This window comes from Phocoena sinus, chromosome 12 (assembly GCF_008692025.1).
Source record: "Phocoena sinus isolate mPhoSin1 chromosome 12, mPhoSin1.pri, whole genome shotgun sequence".
Classification (NCBI taxonomy): domain Eukaryota; kingdom Metazoa; phylum Chordata; class Mammalia; order Artiodactyla; family Phocoenidae; genus Phocoena; species Phocoena sinus.
In genome coordinates this window covers 84,818,210-84,845,524 of record NC_045774.1, presented here as the reverse complement: position 1 = coordinate 84,845,524, position 27,315 = coordinate 84,818,210, and the positions used below count along the sequence as shown (strand labels likewise).

The 27,315-nt window shown below is 36.8% G+C and overlaps 1 protein-coding gene across 1 annotated transcript in view; it reads left to right on the top strand.

Annotated features, from left to right (window-relative positions):
* ADGRB3 (adhesion G protein-coupled receptor B3) overlaps positions 1-27,315 on the top strand; it is an 815,189-nt gene that overhangs the window by 269,182 nt on the left and 518,692 nt on the right. The window lies entirely within an intron of this gene.

The window sequence follows — 27,315 nt, the reverse complement described above, 5'->3', positions numbered from 1 at the left end:
TTTTCTAGGAAGATGTGCAACAGGCTGCTGGAAGGCTGTGTCTGGAACAGAGAAAGAGGAAAGAAAAGTTTTGATGGGGTAGGAGGCATAGAAATGGGCATAAAAGTGGAAGAGTCAGGAAAAATGAGGAGTGAGGATGAGGAAGCCGAGAGGGATCTTATAAGCTGACAGGTTCCGTGGAAATGTGAGGAGGTAAGGATGGAGCCCAAGAAGATATGGATGGTGTCCCAGAGCATCACTGCCTGGAGAAGGTCCTGCACTGATGGGAATGTTCTCCATCTTTGCGGTCCAGCTTGGTGGCCAGCAGCCGCATGGGAATAGTGAGGACCTGAGTTGTAAATATTGTTTAATTTTAACTAGTTTCAACTTTAAATAGCCACATAGCTACTTCATTGATAAGTGCGTTACAGACAGGACTAACACACTCTGTCTCACCGCGATCGCGTTTCCACTCAGCCACCAAGTGACACCCCTACGATAGCAACTGGAACATGTCCTTTCCTGCTTAAAATGCCCCAGTGGCTCTTCAGTGTCTGCAGTAAGGTCCAAGCTACTGCATCACAGCTCTGAGGAGGCATCTCCAATCTCACCCTCCCAGCTGAAGCCCCGGCCACATCGGCCTTCCCGAGCAGGCCGATCCTTTCCAGGCCAGGCCTTCATCCTCCTTTCTCTAATGCCCCTCCCTCATTTCCCCCTGCTCTTTCTAGTGTCCCTTCTTCTCAGTCTTTCAGGTCTCCATATAAGTGTCCTTCCTCAGAGGGGTCTCCCTTGAGACCTTTATCTAAAACAGCCAGATGGCCCCCATATTCTCCAACTCAACAATTTATTTCTTTTATGCCATGGATCATAATTTGCACTCAATCATCTATATATTATCCTCAGCCTCTGTTACTGGACTATAAACTCCCTGAGGGCAGGAATCATGTGTGTCTTCTATTTCTCAAACCTCTCAGAGTGCCTGGTATATGGTGTGTTCACAATAAATATTGGTTGAGTGTTGATCAAGTACCAACAAAGACTGCCTGACAAAGACTATGTAACTACAAACAAGTTTCCATAAATAATCTCTTGTTGCTGTGAAATGAGTCTGTTTTCAGCAAATAAATGCTCAGAGGAACTTATACAAACAGATTGGTAAAATATATACCTGGAAAAGTCTTTTAAAACAGAAGAAACTAAAATAATATGTGTTGAAAGACACAATTTGGGTAGTACTTCATGTAGAATAAAGTTGTATAACTTTTGTACTTTGTAGAGCCTCAAGCCTGGAATTCCCAGCCTCTCTAGCTCCACTCAGCTTCTTCCTGCACAAGAAGATTTTATTTCTTAGCTACCCCTCCAGTGCCTACCTCTGATATATTCTTTAGGTTTCTACAACACTTGAAAGCACTGCAAAAATTTTGCTCAGGGTATTTTCTGGAATTGTCAATAATAATGGAAGGTAGACACTACTATTATTACCATTCATTTTAATTTTAAAAAATTTATTTATGTATTTATTTATTTTTCACTGTGTTGGTCTTTGTTGCTGTGCAAGGGCTTTTTCTGGTTGTGGCAAGTGGGAGCTACTCTTTGTTGCGGTGCGCAGGCTTCTCATTGGGATGGCCTCTCTTTGTTGTGGAGCATGGACTCTAGGCATGTGGGCTTCAGTAGTTGTGGCATGCGGGCTCAGTAGTTGTGGCTTGCAGGCTCTAGAGCACAGGCTCAGTAGTTGTGGTTCACGGGCTTAGTTGCTTCGCGGTATGTGGGATCTTCTCGGATCAGGGCTCCAATCCGTGTCCCCTGCACTGGCAGGTGGAGTCTTAACCACTGCACCACTAGGGAAGCCCCATTAGTACCATTTAGAAAACAAAATAAAATAAAACATTTGGTTCTCATATTGACAGCGTTTTAGAGAAAGTGAAAGGATCTGTTTTCGCTTGGAAATGCATGAGAAATTAGGACCAATTTATCACTCAGAAAAATAGTTGTTTACTTTCATTATATGAGTGAAATAAAGCAGTTGGCCTGTTGAACTGCTTCCATTACTTAAGTAACCAGAGAATGTTACTTTTAATAAAATTTTACTTCACTAGGAATGAAATTGCATCCTTTTTAAGTTTTTAAAAGACCTTTGTCTTTTAAAAGTTTTGTATAAAGAAATTACATATATGAAAGCCAGTATTTTTCCTTAGTATTTAAAATGAGGGTTCATATCTACTGATTAAAAAGGTATCTCCAGGACAAGCAGCTCTTCCCCCCTGCCCCCAGTGTTATGCTTCCTGTTCCACTACTATGAGTATTTTAAAAATACAAAAGGAAAAGGACAGTGATGGAAGAAGGAAATAAAGGGACAAAAATAAATAAAGTATAACTGAATATGCTAGTATGAAGCAGGCACATTTTACCTCAAAAATATGAGTTTACTAAATTCTAATTTTATTTCCATATCTAAATTAAAAATAAATTCCATGTATTTAATTTTTTATGCTGATGTATAGTTTTTGTAAATACCAAGGGTCTGGGAAATAAAGTTGGATTTACAAAACAGCTTCAAATTCTAACTTTAACTCTATTCAAATACTTACATATCTTCCTTCATCTGAAATTTAGACCCATATCCAAATGGGTGACTCCAGAGAGCTGTTTGAAAAGCATAAACTTTCTTAGATGGGTATAGATTATATAAGTATAGGTAACATATGTGGGGTTTTTTTGGGGGGGGAGGCAATGAACATATGTGATTTTTTAGAATTATTTTATTTTAAATAAGGGGTTACTGAGACAATAGATTCCACTACTTTTTTTTCCCCTGCATCTGACATTAATTAATTTGTATATTTTTGCTGTGTTGGGTCTCGTTTCTGTGTGAGGGCTTTCTCTAGTTGTGGCAAGTGGGGGCCACTCTTCATCATGGTGCACGGGCCTCTCACTATCGTGGCCTCTCTTGTTGCGGAGCACAGGCTCCAGACGCACAGGCTCAGTAGTTGTGGCTCATGGGCCTAGTTGCTCCGCGGCATGTGGGATCCTCCCAGACCATGGCTCGAACCCGTGTCCCCTGCATTAGCAGGCAGATTCTCAAGCACTGTGCCACCAGGGAAGCCTGACATATGTGATTTTTAATGATATATTTTAGTAATATAAAATTAAGCCTTAAGTATAAAAAATAGTCCAATAAAGTTGTCCCCAAATTGAAGATAATCTTATGAATAATACTGTAAAATAACCTCTCTTTTGAAACCTTTTTCTAATTCCTTCATTTTCCTGTTGAATTTAACGTAGTTACTCCATGACCCATTACTTAGCACGTGGTGCCTGTTAATTAGATAATCATGAAACTTCCCTACATGGGAATACAGTACAGTCGGCTAATGTCCTACATTAAAGAATAAAAGCAAAATGGGTCTCTGTTTTAGTATTCTGAATGATAACTTGGGACGTAAAAATGGGACATATTTTCTGAGCTCTGTAAGGTTCTTCTGATATAACTGTTGAACTTCTAGAATGTCTCTTCTGGAGAAGGAGTCTCTGTACTATGTGAATTACAAATTTTGTATCATTAATTTGTTGCTGGACTATGCCTCCTTAGGTAGAGGATTTGAGAAAATAAAAGGCAGATGAGTCTCAAGTGGTGAAAATTACATGAGTCCTTGAAAGACTATGTCTTTCCTTTATCTTCCTCCCTTGCCCAAAGGGGCATGTTAGAAAATAGATAATTACCTTGTAAGCTCATGTTGTATACACAGATGGATTGGTTAGTATGAAAAGAAAATTGCAGATGAGGTAATTATTTAGATAGCTCTGTCAAAACACTAACTCATTCTGATCTTAAAAATTTAAATGAGTCTGAGGAACATGTGGTGTGCCCCAGTCATTCTGGCATAAACATTTCACTTCAAATCATGAGTTAAGATACAAGCTTAATTTGTTACTATAAATAACTATTAATCCAATTGCTATGTGAATTAACATATTTTTGTTGTTGTTTTTGTGGTACGCGGGCCTCTCACTGTTGTGGCCTCTCCCATTGCGGAGCACAGGCTCCGGACGCGCAGGCTCAGCAGCCATGGCTCACGGGCCCAGCCGCTCTGTGGCATGTGGGTTCTTCCCAGACTGGGGAATGAACCTGTGTCCCCTGCATCGGCAGGCAGACTCACAGCCACTGGGCCACCAGGGAAGCCCTAACATATTTTTTTAAATTTCAGTGTTCTAGTGTGTATATAATTAGGTGGGATTCCATTATCATTTGGTGATTCCTAATGGATTGCATTTTTATGTTATCAAAAAGCATATTTTGAAAAAAAAGAAAACACTGTTGTCAAAATCTAGATCTCATAGGTAAAGGGAGTGAGTGGGAAAGATAATTGAAGTGGTATTAAGTGCATTTTTTAAACACAAGAAACAAAAAGTCTAGAAGGCATTCCCCTCCGAAACAGAGCATAATTATTAACATAATAACCCTTTCCCAGATGTAACTCTACTTTGGCACACTCTTTTTCCTTAATTCAGAAATATTCCATTGACTTCACAAGCTGATGATTCTGCTGAGACTGATTTTTTTTCCCCCTAAGTTCAATGTGTGCAGACTATACTTCCTGACTAAATGTTTGAAATGAGTCACACTGACTTGAAATATAATGTCTTTTGCACTCTCATTTTTCTTTGTTTTATTTTTGCAAGTTTTGTGGAATGTGTATTTAGGGTCCAGGATTTGCAAATTTTTGTGATGCTTAAGAGGGCATCTTTCTGGGTCTGGGGTTCTAGAATGTACCAAGAGGGTGGAATTGAACAAATCTCTCTGTATTCTACGCCATAGATCTGCCATGTGTTCTATAGGAGGGGAGGAGTATTTGTTGTATGCAAGCATTTAAAAGAATTAAACTAAATTTCTCACACATGAAAATATTCCATGTCTCAAAACATTAGTGTATAAATGTTATGTCTTGCTGTCTCAAAGTTTGACTTTGGTAGAGGATGAATGTATTAAACAGTATGTCAGTTTTTCATATCAGTGTTTCCTGATGAGTAAAGTCACCAAGAAACTTGTTACAAACACAGAATATCCAAGGCCCACAGCAGGTAAATGAAATGTGAACATGTAGGGGGTGGGGAGGTGGCCAGGAATGTTAAGAGATGTCACTTCTTTGATGAATGGTCATCAGTGTATATATTCTTGAAGAAACAGTTTATAGCAAAACTGACAAAAAAAAGTTATAAAGAATCAAAGTAATAGTTTTTAAAAACAAAATATTTCATTTGTTATTAAAGGAAGTTATGGAATTGAGGGCAAAAGTGAATTGAAAACAGTGGTAAATCTTTGTGTGGGCAACAATTTCGTGTGGGGAACTTAAAGTTCTGGAAAAGGACAAGAGTCAGAAACAAGGTTAGCACAGTCTTTCTTTGAATTGAAAAGATTAATGGAACTGGAAGCTTCTTTTAAGGGGAACATAAACACTTAATGATGGATAAGAGAAGGAGAAGGATAGGGATTCAGGTACAAGTAATCCCTGAAAACTATAATTCCCTTGGAACTGGTTGACCTGGCAGATAATAATCACATAGGGTTTTGAAAATATATATAAAAGAACTGGAGAATTTATAATAGTTTCTTAAAGTACTTTATGTCCTGATACACACTTACATAGAGAGGAGACCAGATGAAAAATCCACATTACCTTGGAACCATGGTCAGAGATTGCCATGATATGATGCAGAAGATTCTCTATTCAAAAGATAGTCCTGGGCACTGTGCCAGGTGATACATCTGAAGGGTCAGGTGAATGTGCTGTAAAGAATCTTGGAGGAGAGATTGGCTCAAGATGGCAGAGTAGGAGGATGTGCTCTCACTCCCTCTTGCAAGAGCACTGGAAGCACAACTAACTGCTGAACAATCATCAACAGGAAGACACTGGAACTCACCAAAAAATATACCCCACATCCAAAGACAAAGGAGAAGCCACAATGAGGCAGTAGGAGGGGCACAATCACAATAAAATCAAATCCCATAACTGCTGGGGTGGTGACTCACAAACTGGAGAACACTTATACCACAGAAGTCCATCCACTGGAGTGAAGGTTCTGAGCCCCATGTCAGGCTTCCCAACCTGGGGGTCTGGCAATGGAAGGAGGAATTCCTAGAGAATCAGACTTTGAAGCCTAGCAGGATTTGATTGCAGGACTTTGACAGGAATGGGGGAAACAGAGACTCCATTCCTGGAGGGCACACACAAAGTAGTGTGCACATCAGAACCCAGGGGAAGTAGCAGTGATCCCATAGAAGACTGAACCAGAACGAGAGGATCTCCTGCAGAGGCAGGGGGTGGCTGTGTCTCACCATGAGGACAAGGACACTGGCAGCAGAAATTCTGGGAAGTACTCCTTGGCGTGAGCCCTCCCAGAGTCTGCCATTAGCCCCACCAAAGAGCCCAGGGGGTTTCCAGTGTTGGGTCTCCTCAGTCCAAACACCAACAGGGAGGGAACCCAGCCCCACCCATCAGCAGACAAGTGAATTAAAGTTTTACTGAGTTCTGCCCACCAGAGCAACACCCAGCTCTGCCCACCACCAGTCTCTCCCATCAGGAAATCTGCTCAAGCCTCTTAGATAGCCTCATCCACCGGAGGGCAGGCAACAGAAGCAAGAAGAACTAAAATCCTGCAGCCTGTGGAACAACAACCACATTCACGGAAAGAGAGAAAAGATGAAAAGGCAGAGGGCTATGTACCAAATGAAAGAACAAGATAAACCCCCAGAAAAACAAGTAAACGAAGTGGAGCTAGGCAACCTTCCAGAAAAAGGATTCAGAATAATGATAGTGAAGATGATCCAGGACCTTGGAAAATAAAAGGAGGCAAAAATTGAGAAGATGCAATAAATGTTTAACGAAGACCTAGAAGAATTAATGAACAAACAAACAGAGATGAACAATCCAATAACTGAAATGAAAACTACACTAGAAGGAATCAATAGCAGAATAACTGAGGCAGAAGAATGGATAAGTGACCTGGAAGACAGAATGGTGGAATTCACTACTACAGAACAGAATAAAGAATAAAGAATGAAAAGAAATGAAGACAGCCTAAGAGACCTCTGGGAAAACATTAAACATAACAACATTTGCATTATAGGGCTCCCAGAAGGAGAAGAGAGACAGAAAGGACTTGAGTAAATATTTGAAGAGATTGTAGTTGAAAACCTTCCTAACATGGGAAAGGAAATAGCCACCCAAGTCCAGGAAGCACAGAGAGTCCCACACAGGTAAACCCAAGGAGAAACACGCCAAGACACAGGGTAATCAAACTGGCAAAAATTAAAGACAAAGAAAAATTATTGAAAACAGCAAGAGAAAAATGACAAATAATATACAAGGGAACTCCCATAAGGGTAACAGCTGATTTCTCAGCAGAAACTCTACAAGCCAGAAGGGAGTGGCATGATATACTTAAAGTGATGAAAGAGAAGAACCTACAACCAAGATTACTCTACCTGGCAAGGATCTCATTCATATTCAATGGAGAAATCAAAAGCTTTACAGACAAGCAAATGCTAACAGAATTCAGCACCAAAAAACCAGCTCTACAACAAATGCTAAAGGAATTTCTCTAAGTGAGAAACACAAAAGAAGAAAAGGACTGACAAAAACAAACCCAAAACAATTAAGAAAATGGTAATAGGAACATACATATCAATAATTACCTTAAACGTGAATGGATTAAATGCTCCAACCAAAAGACACAGGCTCACTGAATGGATACAGAAACAAGACCCATATATATATGCTGTCTACAAGAGACCCACTTCAGACCTAGGGACACATACAGACTGAAAGTAAGGGGATGGAAAAAGATATTCCATGCAAATGGAAATCTAAAGAAAGCTGGAGTAGCAATACTCATATCAGCAAAAATAGACTTTAAAATAAAGAATGTTACAAGAGACAAAGAAGGACACTACATAATGATTAAGGGATCAATCCAAGAAGAAGATATAACAATTATAAATATATATGCTCCCAACATAGGAGAACCTCAATACATAAGGCAACTGCTAACAGCTATAAAAGAGGAAATTGACAGTAACACAATAATATTGGGGACTTTAACACCTCACATACACCATGGACAGATCATCCAAAATGAAAATTAATAAGGAAACACAAGCTTTAATTGATACATTAAACATGATGGACTTAATTGATGTTTATAGGGCATTCCATCCAAAAACAGCAGATTACACTTTCTTCTCAAGTGCACACAGAACATTCTCCAGGATAGATCACATCTTGGGTCACAAATCAAGCCTCAGTAAATTTAAGAAAATTGAAATCATATCAAGCATCTTTTCTGACCACAACATTATGAGATTAGCAATCAGTTACAGGGAAAAAAAAACATACACAACATAAACACATGGAGGCTACACAATACGTTACTAAATAACCAAGAGATCACTGAAGAAATCAAAGAGGAAATCAAAAAATACCTAGAGACAAATAACAATGAAAACAGGACAATCCAAAACCTATAGGATGCAACAAAAGCAGTTTGAAGAGGGAAGTTTATAGCAATACAAGCCTACCTCAAGAAACAAGAAAAATCTCAAAAAACAATCTAACCTTACACCTAAAGGAACTAGAGAAAGAAGAAAAAACAAAACCGTAAGTTAGTAGAAGGAAAGAAATCATAAAGATCAGAGCAGAAATCAATGAAATAGAAACGAAGAAAACAATAGTAAAGATCAATAAAATTAAAAGCTGGTTCTTTGAGAAGATAAACAACATTGATAAACCATTAACCAGACTCATGAAGAAAAGAGGGAGAGGACTCAAATCGATAAAATTAGAAATGAAAAAGGAGAAGTTTCAACAGACACTGCAGAAATACAGAGCATCCTAATAGACTACTACAAGCAAATCTATGCCAATAAAATGGACAACCTGGAAGAAATGGACAAATTCTTAGAAAGGTATAACCCTCCAAGACTGAATCGGGAAGAAGTAGAAAATATGAACAGACCAATCACAAGTAATGAAATTAAAAGTGTGATTAAAAATTTTCCAACAAACAAAAGTCCAGGACCAGATGGCTTTAGAGGTGAATTCTATCAAACATTTAGAGAAAAGCTAACACCCATCCTTCTCAAACTCTTCCAAAAAATTGCAGAAGACGGAACACTCCCAAACTCATTCTACAAGGCCACCATCACCCTGATACCAAAACCAGACAAAGATACTACAAAGAAAGAAAATTACAGATGAATATCACTGATGAATAGATGCAAAAGTCCTCAACAAAATACTAGGAAACAGAATCCAATAACACATTAAAAGGGTAATACACCATGATCAAGTGGGATTTATCCCAGGGATGCAAGGATTCTTCAGTATATGAAAATCAATCAATGTGATACACCATATTAAGAAATTGAAGAATAAAAACCATATGATCATCTCAATAGATGCAGAAAAAGCTTTTGAAAAAATTCAACACCCATTTATGATAAAAACTCTCTAGAAAGTGGGCATGGAGGGAACCTACCTCAACATAATAAAGGCCATATATGACAAGCCCACTGCAAACATCATTCTCAATGGTGTAAAAATGAAACCATTTCCTCTAAGATCAGGAAAAAGACAAGGATGTCCACTCTCACCACTATTATTCAACATAGTTTTGGAAGTCCTAGCCATGGGAATCAGAGAAGAAAAAGAAATAAAAGAATACAAATTGGAAAAGAAGAAGTAAAACTGTCACTGTTTGCAGATGACATGCTACTATACACAGAGAATCCTAAAGTTGCCAGCAGAAAACTCTTAGAGCTAATCAATGAATTTGGTAAAGTAGCAGGATAAAAAATTAATGCACAGAAATCTCTTGCATTCCTATACATTAATAATGAAAAATCTGAAAGAGAAATTATGGAAACACTCCCATTTACCATTGCAACAAAAAGAATAAAATACCTAGGAATAAACCTACCTAGGGAGACAAAATACCTGTATGCAGAAAACTATAAGACACTGCTGAAAGAAATTAAAGATGACACAAATAGATGGAGAGATATACCATGTTCTTGGATTGGAAGAATCAACATTGTGAAAATGACTGTACTACCCAAAGGAATCTACAGATTCAATTCAATCCATATCAAATTATCAGTGGCATTTTTTACAGAACTAGAACAAAAAATCTTAAAATTTGTATGGAGACACAAAAGACCCCGAATAGCCAAAGCAGTCTTAAGGGAAAAAAATGGAGCTGGAGGAATCAGACTCCCTGACTTCAGACTATATTACAAAGCTACAGTAATCAAAACAATATGGTACCAGCACAAAAACAGAGATATAGATCAATGGATCAGGATAGAAAGCCCAGAGATAAACCCACGCACCTATGGGCAACTAATCTATGACAAAGGAAGTAAGGATATACAATGGAGATAAAACAGTCTCTTCAATAACTGGTGCTGGGAAAACTGGACAGCTTCATGTAAAAGAATGCATTTAGAACACTCCCTAACACCATACACAAAAATAAACTCAAAGTGGATTAAAGACCTAAATGTAAGACTGGACACTATAAAACTCTTAGAGGAAACATAAGAAGAACCCTCTCTGACATAAATCACAGCAAGATCTTTTTTGATCTACCTCCTAGAGTAATGGAAATAAAAACAAAAAGTAATGAATGGGACATAATGAAACTTAAAACCTTCTGCAAGGCAAAGGAAACTACAAACAAGATGAAAAGACAACCCTCAGAATGGGAGAAAATATTTGCAAACAAATCAATGGACAAAGGATTAATCTCCAAAATATATAAACAGCTCATCCAGCTCAATATTCAAAAAAACAAACAACCCAATCCAATAATGGGCAGAAGACCTAAATAGAGATTTCTCGAAAGAAGACATACAGGTGGCCAAGAAGCACATGAAAAGCTGCTCAACATTACTAATTATTAGAGAAATGCAAATGAAAACTACAATGAGTTATCACCTCACACCAGTTAGAATGGGCATCATCAGAAAATCTACAAACAACAAATGCTGGAGAGGGTGTGTAGAAAAGTGAACCCTCTTGCAGTGTTGGTGGGAATGTAAATTGATACAGCCACTATGGAGAACAATATGGAGGTTCCTTAAAAAATAAAATTACTGTATGACCCAGAAATGCCACTACTGGTCATATACCCAGAGAAAACCATAATTCAAAAAGACACATGCACCCCAATGTTCATTGCAGAACTATTTACAATAGACACATCAGGGAAGCAACCTAAATGTCCATTGACAGACAAATGGATAAAGAAGATTTGGTACATATATACAATGGAATATTACTCAGCCATAAAAAGGAACGAAATTGGGTCATTTGTAGAGACGTGGATGAATCTAGAGACTCATACAGAGTGAAGTAAGTCAGAAAGAGAAAAACAAATATCGTATATTAAAGCATATATGTGGAACCTAGAAAAATGGTACAGATGAACCGGTTTGCAGGGAAGAAATTGAGACACAGATGTAGAGAACAAATGTATGGACACCAAAGGGGGAAAGAGGGGGGAGTGTTGGTGGTGGGATGAATTGGGAGATTGGGATTGACATATATACACTAATATGTATAAAATGGATAACTAATAAGAACCTGCTGTATAAAACAATAAAATAAAATTCAAAAAAAATGATAGTCCTTAGCTGTTAGAGAGAAAGAGAGAGAAAGAGAGAGAGAGAGTGAAATTAATTTATTTTTTTAAAGTTACATGTCTAAAGTTATGGAGCAAGCAGAAAATTATGAGAAGAATTTTGCTTTAGTCAAGAACCAGTTTTTCTCTTTTTAATTGACTGTGACCTCTCCCAACTGTCACCTTCCTGCCTTAATTAATCCTACTAGAAAAAGGCAGTCTCGTAGGTGTGTACGTTTCACAGAACACAAAACTATTTCTTGCTTGGGAAGCACAAGTTATGTGGGGAAAGGAGAGAAACAGTAAAGGGAATGAGAATGGAGATGGGGATTGAACATCTGATGTTTCATTAAGAATTTTAAAGAAAACTAATATTCTAAATTGTCACCTGATCCCACCTGATCATCAGAGATAAAAATGCCTGTCTGCTGGGCTAGGCAACTTGATTCTCTTGCTTCCCCCAATAGTAAGAAAGATGGTTTCTAACACGATTCGTAGAATCAGAGCCTATAGTTTTAAATAAACATACAAACAAAGCAAAAAACTAATTCTCTTATCTGTAAGTCAATAAATCTCTTGGTCCCCTGCCACATCCAGCTGCCAGTCTAGGTACCTCACCTGGGTTACAAGATCAACCATAGACTTAATTTTTTCTCCCGGCTTCACTGAGGTATTAGAGTTTAATCTCAGCTGTGTTTTTTCCAGGCTAGAACACAGTTAGCAATAAACCCACCAACTGATCTAAACTGGTGTATGTGTAGCTGATGGGAGGGTGGTTAGATACTGAAGAAATAAATGGATTGCAGAAGGAAGAGGAAATGAAGATAATTTTATTGTAAAACATCAACACTTCAGATTTAATATATCTACTACAAGAAATGGAGAGAAACACATTATATATAGCAAAGCTCCAGAGTATTTGTTTTGAGAGAAAATTTACTTTTGGCACTTATTTTTAAAAGAGTGGAGATAGAGCATGACTCCCCAGCCCTTAGATTTGGACAGCACACATGATTTTCTTCCAAAGAGTACAGTATGGCAAGAGGGGGGTGAATAACTTCACAGTGGAGATGAGAAACCAGTCAACACTACCCCATTATATCCAGGTGACCAAGGTCAGTATCAGTAGTGATCAGTCATCTTCATGGCATGTACCCTGGATATAATGTGATGAGAATGGTGCCTTACCTCTGCGACCTTCCTCCCCAAGCCCCATAACTTCAGTCTAATCATAAGAAAAATATCAGGCAAATGCCAGTTGAGAAACTTTCTATAAAATACCTGACCAGAACTCTTCAGAACTGTTAATGTTGTCAAAAACCAGGAAAGTCTGGGAAGCTGTAATAACCCAGAGGACCCTTAGGAGACTTGACAACTAAATCTAATGTGGTGTCCTGGCTGGGATCTTGGAACAGAAAAAAAGACTTTAAAATCTAAGGAGATCTGAAAAATATGGACTTTAGTTACTAAAAATGTAACATGAGTAGTATTGGTTCATGAGTAGTGACAAATGTACCATAGTAATGGGAGATTTTAACAATAGAGCAAACTGGGTGTATGGTGGCAGGAACTCTGCGTACTATCTTCCAAATTTTCTGTACATCTAAGACTAATCTAAAAGAGTTAATTAAAAAAATTAGTTTACAGCTACCTACAACTTAATATTAAAAGGCTTTTGGAAAAAAATTGTGTGCGATAGAACTATTCCTTAGATAAATGCTTTTGCCATTCTTACATCATTATGATAATATCTATGTAACAAACTGTAAGCCAAATGGACTAAAATGTTAAATATAAAAAACTAAATATAGCAATAATAGGACCACATATGTCTCAGAAAAGTATTTTTCTAAGATTTGATGTGTTAGAAAGAAAAAGTTAGAAAAGATTAGTATATACATATTTTTAAACCTCTGCCTAAACAATGTGAAGCATATATAACACTATTAAAAGTTTAAAATATACTATTTAAAGACTCCAGTAAACCAATATTTTTAAATTAAGTGTTCAACAGATGACTAAGTACAAAACATGAACACTATGGTGAGGGTAAATGCAAAATATGGAACTTGACATTTTTCCTTGTAGGTGATAAAATCAGACATTAAACACAGTGCCTGGCACACAGTAGTTAAATCACCAATTTAAAAATATATATATAATAATTAACAATAAGGTAGCAGTCAAATGAACATACTCTCATATTGTTTGATGGCAGTGAAAAAATTTAATGGTAGTGGGAAAATAATAACTCAAAATCATTAAAATTACTATTACCTTTGATCCTGTAATTCCCTTTCTAAGAATGTTCTTAAGTGTATTTGTTACCTACTGCTGCATACCAGAAGTACAGGTCTACGGAGATTCACAGATCATGGCTAAATGCTTGGATAGATTGTCAGGGACTCAGGAGGAGCGTGCTTGGAAAATTGGTCACAAGGAAGTCTGGGGAGGAGGTACATGGATAGACCTCTCCAAGTAGCCAAACTAATTTGAAGATATGTATATCTGATTCAACCAGTGGAACCACTTCCATCATGGAAAGGGCAACATCTACTAAAACAGACACTCTTCTTTCCCCACAGCGCTTCTGCCAACACTGTCATCTGTGGGTTTATAGAAGATCTTATCCACTGTTGTGACATTCCAAAGAGCCGCTCTTCTAACATAGGAATTCATTTCCCAGTAAATGAAACATGATGGTTTTCCCATGCTTGTGGCATTATTGTTCTTACAATGTCCCCTACATCTGTTCCCCAAGTCTGTATTAGTAATATATTTCTGGATAACGTACTGTCATAAAGTGGACATGACTAAGAGTAGGGATGACTCCTTGCAAACCTTCTATTACTCATGGCATCAGGTTTTTAGTAACATCATCCTGGTGTATACAGAATCCACAATTTTGTACCACGTAGTTTCTTATCTGTATTCTGAAACCAGGCTACAAGTAATTAGGATACTGTTAGTTGAGATTTCAACACCAAATTGTGATTAATATACTTGGTTGTATGTTATGTTATATATATCATATATATATATATATATATATATATATGGTTTACATATATATGATAACCTTGAAAAAAAGCCGTGAAAGAGTCTACAATCTTGTTTAGATAAGGTGTTGGAGGGACTAACTATATTCTTTGCTATAAATGTGAAAAAAAATTCATTTTCCAAATATAATCATATGCTCCGTTTCCCATTTGGCTGATAAACTGAAAAAAAAGTCCTACCTAATGAACTTGGCACTAGAACTCTCAACTTAACCTCCGTGTGTTGGAGTAGAATGAAGGGCTTACACAATGTGATTTCAAAGTCTCTCTGACCTCATGTAATAATATGCTTTCGATGCATTTTTAAATTGTTTTATGCCAGGGAGTACCCCTTTGCAAGGTCTCTGCTGCCTGTGAAGTCTCTCTGAGTATGAAATATAGAAACAAATATCAATCCACATGTTCTGATATGTAAGAATGTATTTATGGGTATAGAATTGTTTAATTGGACTCCTCTAGAAATCTAGGACATATAATTTAATCTGGGACAAAGATTAAAAAACTAATTGGCCCATAATTTCCATTTCTGAATTGAGCTCACTATCAATAGGCCCAGTGATCTAACCATGAAAGAAGTCTTTTGTGAAAAGGAGATAAACAGTCTGGGGAGACAAGAGCAACTTTCTAAGTAACAGTCAGTGATAAATGATGACAGTATATAATGGATATGACAGTCTGAAGTTAAACAGCTTCAGGATAATGTTGATGATGATGTTAAGCAGTATTGTGTCTCTAGATCTCTTACTACTTAAAATCGAGAAGTACCCAAAATGATCTATCTTGTAATGAAAAGCCACCATGAAAGTACGGAGTCCCTATTTCTTAATGAATGGAACGAGATTACAAATTTGATGATGATATTTCAAAAACATTATAAGCTATCCAACACATATTTATTTGCTTCAGTATGTATTTATTATTCTAGGGATCAGACTTTTAATCATGAAAGAGCTAACCAGCCAATATCCTATTAGTATTCTTTAATAGAAAGTCCTACCTAATTAGGATGCCTACAATTGAATTACTGCTATTTGAAACTTGATAAAATGACAATACTGCCTGTAACACTGATAACACTTGTAATACCTGTAACACCCTAAGAGCAATAACTAAATCTCACTCACTTACTCAATCTGAAGAAATTCTAGTCATCTCTCAAGGCCCTTTTGAGGAATCAAACTAAATAATTTAGTTAGACCTTTCAGCACACAGTGGCATATATAAGGGGTCCTCTACCAAGTTCAGTCTGAAAGTCAGACATTATGTTTGAGCTATGAGATGGAATAGCCAGATTCTATGTAGGTGTGAGAAATTCCGAAGTCTAGAGCTGCTAACAGGTAGAATTTTTAAAATTTATTTTATTGAAGTATAGTTATTTTGCAATGTTGTGTTAATTTCTGCTTACAACAAAGTGAGATATATATATATATATATATATATATATATATATATATATTCTTTTTTATATTCTTTTCCATTATGGTTTATCACAGGCTATTGAATATAGTTTCCTGTGCTAAACAGTAGGGCTTCATTTTTTATCCATCTTATATATAATAGTTTGCATCTGCTAATCCCCAATTCCCAATCCATCCCTCCCCCACTCCCTCCCCCTTGGCAACCACAAGTCCTAACAGGTAAAATCAATTACTGAAACTGGTAAGAAAGGTATTTAGGAACTCGTGGAGCTACTAAGGACTGGAGAGGGCCTATCTAGTCCAAAGAATTTTTTTCCATAGAAGAAGACTGACCTTAATTGCTAGATCTTCAGACATTTAAATAGAAGTCAGAAATATAGATCTCCTGTGAAATTCTTAAGGCATGTTTTAGGCACTGATATGTATTTAAAAAGCTATAACAGGTATTTCCTAGGCAATCTAAACTTTTTAAACATGGTCTAAGTTTATTTCTTCTAAAAGTTTGAAAATGAAAGGAGATAGAGCAAAATTTAAGTGGCAGGACATTTTAGGCAGGCTTGATGGGAGTATAACATTCTTCTGGGTGACCTCAGGTTTCTAGTTTAGTAATTTCAGCATCACATGATTTCTGAGAAAGCACGCCTCGGCCTCGTCTAATGATTAACATTAGGAAAAGTGCCAACAGGGAACTCTACTCAATACTCTGTAATGGCCTATATGGGAAAGAATCTAAAAAAGAGTGGCTATATGTATATGTATAACTGATTCACTTTGCTGTACACCTGAAACTAACACAATATTGCAAATCAACTATACTTCAATACATTTTTTTTAAAAAGAGAAAAGTGCCTAAATAGGCATGAAAGTATTCATTTTGAGAATCGTATTTCGAAAAGACTTGTGTGAGAATGTCCCTGCAAGTACAACTATGTTAGAAACAAAATAATGCAAACAACCATGCCTGTGGAAGTAACCCAGGGCTCAGTGGGATCAGTATTTCATTGCATTTTGACTGCAGAACTGAGTTAGCTGTGACTTGGAAGAGATACCCACATCATTGCCCAAACCAGGGGAGTGCCATAGTGACAAAGAGTGAATTTGCACTGTGGTCTCCTACTGTGTGAACCTCTCTCTTCAGTTACATTCCCTAAAGCTCAGCTTTTAGATAATGTTTCCTGTATGTGCCTGAAGTCCAGAGCCACCTCCAGCTTACAATTGCCTGTGAGGTATACAATCTCCTATTCATTTATGTAGATTTACAAGGATTAGGACCTTTCTGAGTTTTCATGTACTTTACTTACTTGACTTTTTTTTTGTAATCTGTAGGCTTTTAAAAAAACTGTTCAGTGCCAATTTAAAAATTATTATCCTAGTTAACATGAATGTTAATATTTATTATAAAATTTGTATTGTAATATTTATTGTAAAAACCCCAAACAGTACAAGAGTGTACGGATCACATACTTTCATACTTCCCCATCTGACCTTGATACAAAGAGGTCACCAATGTTGGCGTGATTCTTCGGAGACATTTGTACATGCATGGAAGCACACACAGGAGCACACTCATGTTTTAGTGAAGGTCTGAATAAATGGAATCAGGTGCAAGTTATGTGACACTTTATTCACTTCACAACGTGCCTTTGGAGGTTCTTCCAAGTCTATACACACGCATCTGCTTCATCTTTCATTGCTTGCAAAATAGTCTGTATTTTTGGCTGTATCCTAATTTCATTCTTGCTTATTGATAGATATTTAGGTTGTTTCCATGGACATACTTCCAACCATGGGCATCAAAGAACCCTCTGTTGTGACTTTCTGTTTTGCATGTTTCTGTCATGATCCTGTTTCAAATACTGAAACTAATCCCCAGAGCCATTTCTTCCCCAAACACCCAATCTAATGAAGCTCTATTGTGATTTCAGTGAGGTTAGGACCATTACGAATGTAAGTCTTCCTTTTCTTGTAATTTAAAGGAAGGCATGTTCATACAATTGATGGTGTTAACTGAGAATTGAATTTTACTCTGCTTTTAAAGATGGACATGACCGCTGTGTGTAGCTGCCAACTTTGGCTCATACTGGATGACATCATAATGAAGAAAATGTATGTTTAGGTTGATGGAGCTGTCTCCTTTGTATTACATTATCTGACTAGTGTATAGCATCATTATACTTTATAATCATATCTTTAGTAATAGTCCCAAATAATAGGTCCAAAACCATGTCAAGCTTTTAGAGCTCTATTCCTAAAGATGAACAACATATGATTTAGTATACATATATAAGAGCCCTCTAATTCATCCTCAGGTTTATGCTGTCAGTGCTACTTTTATCCTTTCTGCAGCCAACATAAACTCCACAAAGCCTCTTCCTGAGCCTCTGACATTAAGAATAATGAATAATAAGTTCATCCTGTTTCGTACTCTGTGAGATCTCATAATTTATTGTCCATAAGGATTGAGGAAAAACACTTCCTTTATTATGGACTAAAGCTGTAGGGCTACTTGTGAATAGATATATTTTGTAGCAAAATATGTGGTGATCTCTTTTAATCACTAAGCAATGAGGCCTCTAACAGGCTTCCCTTTCTGCTTGGTTGGTCAAGCAGATAATTACAGGTGTCCCACTTCAGAGATACCTGCTGCAGGCTGGTCCATGACCTCCATCCTCCACTTCATCTCTGCCCAGCACGGAGCACGGTGCCTTGCTTCACAGCAGTTTTGTTTTGTTTTGTTTTGTTTTTTTGCAGCGCGCGGGACTCTCACTGCTGTGGCCTCTCCCGTTGCGGAGCACAGGCTCCGGACACGCAGGCTCAGCGGCCATGTCTCATGGGCCCAGCCGCTCTGCGGCATGTGGGATCTTCCCGGACCAGGGCACGAACCTGTGTCCTCTGCATCGGCAGGTGGACTCTCAACCACTGCGCCAACAGGGAAGCCCTCACAGCAGTTCTTTGATTGTCTCCAAACTGTAAATGAGTTTTACAAATTAGATTAAAAAGTTTCCCAAGTTTTCAAACTCTATTCTTCCCTCTAGCTATTGTCCCAGTTTCCTCCTCTCTCTTCACAGTTACAGAACGGACGAACTTGATCACGGTCTCCATTTTCTCACCACCTACTCTCCTCAAATACATGAATTTAGTTTCCCTCCCTATATTCTAGAGGAATTGTGCTGAAAAAAATTTTTTTCAAATGCTCCCTTCCTGACTTTTAGAAATAACGTATAATCATTGTGGATAACTTGGAAAAGACAACGAATTATAAAGACACACAAAAATTGTTTATTTCACAGAAGTAAATACTGTGGGCCTATTTTTGTCTTTTGGGTTTCTTTTTGAGTTGTTTGCTTGTTTGGTTGGTTGTTTTTTTTTACTGTGCTTATAAATATAGCAAGAACATTTTCCTTTGCCATTAAAATTTCTTGGGAATGGTTTTTAACTGCTGCATTCATTTCATTAATTCCTAGTTGCTTAGTTTCTGATTGTTTGCTATTAGAAACTAACAAACATTTGATCATACATGTTTGACCACATCTCCAGTATTTTTAATCAGATATTAGTATATTCAGGAAAGTAGAGTTGCCCAGTCAATACACAATATTGACAGTTTTAAAGTTCCTGGTAAAAATCGCCCTGTTGCTAAAGACAAAGGTTGAGATAGTTCGGATTCCAGGAGCATTCTCTGAGCGTTCACTTCGTGAAATGAGCTCTTCAAAGGATTGTCTCACTTTGAACTTTTGCTAATCTAATACATTAAAATAATTTTTTGTTCTTGCAATTTATCTTATCTGCTTTGCTAGTGGAGTCAGCGTGTGTATTAGTTATTATCATTTTTGTCTGTTTTTTTTTTTTTTTTTGCGGTACGCGGGCCTCTCACTGTTGTGGCCTCTCCCGTTGCGGATCACAGGCTCTGGATGTGCGGGCTCAGCGGCCGTGGCTCACGGGCCCAGCCGCTCAGTGGCATGTGGGCTCTTCCCGGACCGGGGCACAAACCCGCGTCCCCTGCACCAGCAGGCGGACTCTCAACCACTGCACCACCAGGGAAACCCTGTCTGTTAATTGTGTATTCATGTAACAGTACCACAGATATCTTTGCCGGTTTGCTGTTAAACCTTAGCTTATATTTATGATGTTTCTGATAAACCAAATCTTTACGGTGTACAGAATGCCTTCGACAGTAAAATCTCTTATGTCTGTGACTATTAGCCTGTGTAACCACCACTTTCTCTTTTTCCTCCCTTTTTCTTGCCCTCCTGTTCTCTTCCTCCTGCCACTTATCTGTGAGGCCATTAGGCAAGACTATTCATCTTCATAAACCTCAAAACAACGTTATACATATATGAAGGGTAATTGTACGTCCTACTGTGAAGCACAGTGTCTGGCACACTCTGTAATTCTGACTGAGGTTTGTAGTTTTGCTTCAGAAAGCTTTTGCGTATTTATTGCTAAATTAATTGCTTGTGTTATAATTTTAGTATACTTTAAGAAAATATTCATACTTTATTATTTTTGATTGTAGTCAGGCTATTAATTTGGGTATTTTATCACATATGCAGACATAATGACATCTTATTAATTCTACCAGTTTTTCAGTTGGTCTGTCTAGGTAAATAATTTTGTCTGCAAATAAAGACAATTGGTTTCTTTTCCCACTATGTGTGTTGTATAAATGCTTTGAGTCTAATTGTGTTGGTTCCACTTCCAAACCAATGTGAAGCAATCATTGTTATTATGAGCATCCTTTTTTGTGCTTTTTACTTATGAGCATGTCTCTAGAGTTTTGTTTCTAAGTATGATAAGGCTGTTGATTTGATACTTCTGTGGTTGTTTTCCCTAATCAGATTGAGGATTCTGAGTGTTGGCTGAAATAGCAAAACAAAACAAAACCGCACAGTGTGAGAGCTGTGAGTTTTCATTCTATTCAGGGACCTTACTGAGGACTCTAGCCCAGGAGACAGCCTGTCAGTAATTCTGAGGAACTGCTCCTCTGAAGAGGTAAAGGGAGAGGCCGGTGTGTGTATGATTTTGGCGAAGAGGGTGCATGCAGCCAAGCATACTTCTGGGTGAAAGATTACTGCTAGTCCTGAGGAGTGGGCAACTCAGTTAATGGTTCCAGTGCTTTTCTGTGTATGGGAAGATGCAAGAATATGGGCTCACTAACGTTTTTTCCTGAGACATGCATCCTAACTATCTAAGGGGCCTGTTTTTCCAAAGCACAGAGCCCTTTATCCTGTTTTTCATCCTGAACTCCTTTTAGATGCACTGTGTCAGTGACTGCAGTGGCTAATGACTTGCCCCTTGTAGAACTGGAGGGTGGGCAACAGTCTTTGTTTTACACTAGTTTTAAAAGAATTTTAATTAAGAAAAGTTGATGAATTTCAGGCTTTTCCAGATCTCTCTAAAGGTATACATTTTATCAAAGATGTTCTAATATTGATACATAATTTCGTGAACAGACCTTACCCAGTTGTGAGAGACATTTTCCTCTCATGCACTATTAATTTCATCCTAGCATTTTATTTAGGATTTTCACATAAATTATTTTGCTTTATGCTTTTTATTTTTAACCATTTTGTTTGTTATATTTTGCTATCTTTGATATCCTAATTTTATAAAACAAATTAGGTAGTTTTTCATCTTTTGCAAGTTCTATAACATTTTGTATATATCAGGAAATAACTTTGTTATAAAAGTTTAAAAGTCAGCCTCTCCCAAGGTATATGAAACTGGTCCTTATTTGCATATAGTTCTTTAACAACATTTTCTGTCCTCTTTGTTTATTGGGCAATTAAGTATTTTTCCTTCTTCTTGAATTACTATTGCTAATTTTTTCTGAAAATTATTAATTTCAATAAAATCTTAATATTTACAAATATAATCTCCTTAATATTAAAATCAATAAGTTATATGGTTATCTCTTCCCCTTTTAATTTTATGCATATTTTATTTCTTCATTGCATTTATTAGAATCTCAAAAAGACACATCTGTTGGCTTTATCAATGTTCAATTCTAATTTTTCTGTTTCTAATCAAGTTATTTCTCTTTCATCTTTTTGAAAATTATTTGATTCTTGAGGGTCACCATTTATTACCTAATCTCCAAATCCAGTAACCTTCTAAACTCCCTTTTATTCATTGAATGCTGGGCTTCCCTGGTGAAATACTCTCCTAGGTTTTCTGTCTGCTTTCACTATCTCTCAATCTTACTTCAAAGTTCCACTTTCCTCTTCCAATCCCAAATGTGGGCCTTCTCCCAAAGCAGTTTCTGATCCTTCTTTGTTTTGTAGACCTCACCCAACCTTTATCACAGGAAAAAGTCAATAAGCTTTAAAATGAGGAAGCTTTAGAAACCAAGATGACTATTTTATTTTCTGTTTTTAAAGAATGAAATTAATAATAGTTTGCTCTTGGAGAGAGATCTTTTGGAAATTTTCAAATGCACTTTCTCGCCTGGGCAAGCTATTAACCAGAGAGGAAAGTCCTTTTTCACGCACATTCACCAATCTCTAATTTCTTTCCTCCTATTTCACCCTGTACTTTCCACGCCTCAGGCAAGTCTGGGTTATCTTCAACCAACTGATCAAGCCATAAGTATTTGTTAAATACTTAGTCTGTACCTAGCACTGTAAATAGAAAAAGAGTAACATCTCTATGTGAAAATATGTAGGGGTGAAAATTACTTCCTGGAAATATATTGATCTGACTTTTTACAAAAACAAAACCCTTTTCCTTGGCCAGTTAAAAGTGCTTCTTGCAAAAAAAAAAAAAATATATATATATATATGTGTGTGTGTGTGTGTGTGTGTGTGTATATATATATCCGCATATTGACTTTCTTAGTTCATCTGCCTACATTTTCACGAAGAAGTTTCATTCTCATCTTAAACTGAAAGTGAAGTCATAAAATTCTCAAAAGTGATTCCTTGTTGTGACTTTCTGATTGCCCATAGAAGGTATCACTTCCATTCCTTCTAAATCTTGTTATCTTTAAACCCTGAAGATATCCATATCCTCATCCCCCTCCCTCAGCTGCAAAAACTAACCCACTCTTGTATTTTTAGTTGACGTGGTCTCATTGAATCATCTCCCACTGGTGCTTTCTCCTCTTTATGTGACAACACATGGCTGACAAGCAAGTCTGATGATTTCAGTGAATGTCCAACCAGAAAATGTTTTAGTCTTCCCTAAATATATCAGTGATTCTCCAGAGACCTCTTTTTCTTCTTTTGGGAAAAACACCATCAATACCCTTACCTTGGGATGACTTTCAATGGTAAAAGCTGTTCTTGTGTCCATGGCAGATGCTGGAGATTTAATTCAGTAAATTTGTTCTCAACAGTGAAATCTTTGCACTATAACGTCACCCTTGTACAAGTTCTAAAGGAAACCTCATAACATCTTATGACATATGCCTCCCCCCAAAAGAAAGTTTAAAACTTGGAAGATAATGGTAGTAAGAAATTTTTGGCAGTACTAAGAAATTTTTGGAATAGGGATAAACATAATTTTTTTTTCTGGCGTCTTTTTTTCCATAATGAACTTGAATTACTTTTACTCAGGGGATAGATGCTGTCCCTTTGTGTATCTACTTTAATATTGTAGAGCAATGAACATAGGCCTTGAAAACAGACATACCTAATTTTGAATGTCTGCACTTTAATGTATAGTATAAGTGACACTATTATTAGTAGGTTCTCATTAGTTATCTATTTTATACATAGTAGTGTATATATGTCAATCCCAATCTCCCAGTTCATCTCACCACCCTTACCCCCTTGGTATCCATAAGTTTGTTCTCTACATCTGTGTCTTTATTTCTCTTTGCAAATAAGTTCATCTGTACCATTTTTCTAGAGTCCAAATATAAGCAATATTATACAATATTTGTTTTTCTCTTTCCGACTTACTTCACTCTGTATGATAATCTCTAGGTCCATCCACGGATCTGCAAATGGCACTATTTCATTCCCTTTTATGGCTGAGTAATATCCCATTGTATATATGTACCACATTTTCTTTATCCATTCCTCTGTTGATGGACATTTATGTTGCTTCCATGTCTTGGCTATTGTAAATAGTGCTGCAGTGAACACTGGGGTGCATGTAATTTTTGAATTATTGTTTTCTCTAGGTATATGCATATAAGAATTTTATGGTAACTTTGTTAATGTATTTGCTGATATCACTTACTGGCTGGTCTCAGGGTAGAACCAAAATGCTTCTAACCACTATTTTCCAGACAACCTGCTCCAGGAATCCTGGAGATTGCTTTTTATAGAATCAGTGTGAGATTTCAAGGGCAAAACCTGAGGTCAAGACAGCAAACCATGAACCTCCTTTAAATCTGTAAGTCACTAAATTCAGTGAGACTGTCTGGATACTGGCATAAGATGCTCTCCATCTTTAGAGGAGGCTGCAAGAGAAGGCAGTTTAGCAAAAAGAAAATGTTCATTCAGTAAAGTTAGCAAAACCGATTCAGCAGTGCTACAAAAGTGACATGAGAATCGAAGGAGCATTTCTTCTTAATCTGGGCATTTAACTTCACTAATTTTAGTGGTGTTTGCAAAAAAAAAAAAAAAGAAAAAAAAAGGTTTATGGCTAGCAATTACTGTTTTAGCTGGTGATGTCTTTTCATTTGCAAGTGTGTTTCTGGGAAAGTTTGAATGTTGGCTTTTTGGAAAATGACTTTATTTGCTGCACAAAGGTCATTCTTAAATGTCAAACATCATTTGGTATTTGTTCATGTTGCATTTTTTTAATGTCTGGAAGAATATTTTTTCCAGACTTGTTTTTGAGGTCAAGCTAGTGTTTTGAGGTAGTGGGAAATTCTGATCCTCTAAAACCATAGGGTATGAGAAAAACAGAGCACTGTCACGCAGAAAAATTAAGTTCTTGTGTGGCTCAGTCATGACCTTTATGAATGATTAACGGATTGCTTGTCTGGTAAAGGAGTTCAGTTCTTTTTTGGCCATTTACTAAGAAGAATTGAGTACTGTTGTAAAGTTTTATTCTTTTATTAAAATTGGAGTCAGAAAACCTTTAAGTCTCAGTAACTGAAAGATTGAATATATAAATTTATCTGATTTTTTATATGCCTCTTCCTGAATGAATGTAACGTGGCCTAGTACTCACACTTTTAAATTCTTTATTGAAAATATAAATGCATCTTCTTATTTATGCTCAGTAAAGGAAATTTTGGTAAAGGCAAGTTAAAAAGGCATCTACTGCCAATGGTGAAAACATTAGGGAAGGAGCAGTATGATACATTACTCACCATTAAAATATTTCCATTATATTCAACCTCATGTTAATGACACTATAAGATTATACTTTTTTAGGGCATCTTAATATTAATTCACTTTGTGAAACTCTTAATTTAGCATATTTTCCTTCCCATGGAGTATCATGGAAAACCTACAAAGCAATTGGAAGTGAACTGCAGCTGAGATTATTAAAATCTCTGAGCAAACACTAGCCTGATTATATATTCCATCATTATTAACACCATGAAACCACATATTCCAATGTAGGGAAATAAACCATGCAAAGTGCAAGGATATAAAATTAATTTTAAAGTTGAAAGGGATTCTATTAATTATATAGCCTTATACTTGAAAGCCTGGCTTGGGCATCAATTATATGTGACCTTTTTGAATCCCAAGCCCAAAACATCCTCACTGTACAGTGATGGACAAGTAATGTAACCTCTTGAAACGTCATCATCTCCATGTCTAAAATGGGAATAATAATAGGACCTAACTCATGATGAAGATAGCACTTAAACACAATACCTAACTTTTGGAAAGGATTCGAACAATATGGCAGAATGAGTGATGTGGGTGGACCCCAGCCCTGATAAAAACTCATAGAAATGCTGGATAAAATGTTAGGACAACAAAAGTGAGGCATACTGAAAATAAAAGGAGATTTATAGGTGTCCATAAAATACAACAACAATAAAAAGACAAAAGACAAAGTATTAGGGGTAAGCTGGGGGCTTTTAAATGTTTTGGATAGTTATAAGCTCTAAATGGTTAAGAATTAGGATTTCATTGTTGCTATGTGGAGAGAAGAATGTCCTCAACATGTGTAGGTTTGGAGAACTAAAATCAATTCAACTACATAAAGCCTGGGGCCTCACAGAATTACCCTTTCTGTCAAAGGAGGTTTAGAGAAATTTTATTTGATGGCCCCAGGAAACAGTGAGAAAGAAGCTCACCTTCTTTCAAGAGCCTTGGTGGGGAGAAAAAAGGCACACCCTCCAACAAAAGAAACAAATAGTAGCACTTGCCATGCAGGTATATGATAGAAATTGATGCTTTTGTGATATAGCAACCTAGAACCAAGAAATTTACTGCTGTGAAAGGATGTTTTTACAGTGAGGATTATAGGAGTTTCATAGGGGAGAAAATGCTGTGCAAGATGAACACTCAATAAAATAATACAAAATGAAATAAAATATAGGAGAAAACAAAAGTCATGCCGGGGAATCAGCAGATGTAATGCAAGGAGCACGCTCTGAAATAGAAAACAAACAAGCAAAATCCTTAAATAAACCATAAAAGAGATATGTTTAAAGTGTTTTTTTTTTAAAGTATAGAAATAATAAAGAAATAATAAATACAGAACAACATAACAGAAAATAGATTTGGAAAAAATAGAACTACCAAAAATAAAACATATAGTCAATGAAGTTAAAAATTCAGTAGATGGGTTAAACACTAATTTGACACTGTCAAGGGGAATGTTTGTGAATTGGAAGGTAGATCTGAGGAAGTCACCCAGAGTACAGTGAGTAAGATTAAGATCATGATATTATTCAATAATAATAAAGTTCTTCCCCTTTTTCCTCTGTTTTTCCTCTCTCTCTCCATTCCAAAGTACTTTTTAGTCACTTACAAGGCACAAGATATGGTGATGGACAAGACAGACAAGACTCCTAGTCTTATGAAGCTCATTTTAGTGTGTTGATGGATACAGTTATTAAACAAATACATAAAAACAAAAACAACACAGATATTGATAAGTTCTGTAGAGAATTAAATTCAGGTCTTAGAGAATGACTGTATTTGTATTTGGTGGTCAGGGACCACCTCTGGAAGGAGGTGAGATTTTAGCTTTGATAAAAGTGACAAGAATGAATCAACCATGCAAAGATCAGAAGAGCTTTCCAGTGAAAGAAA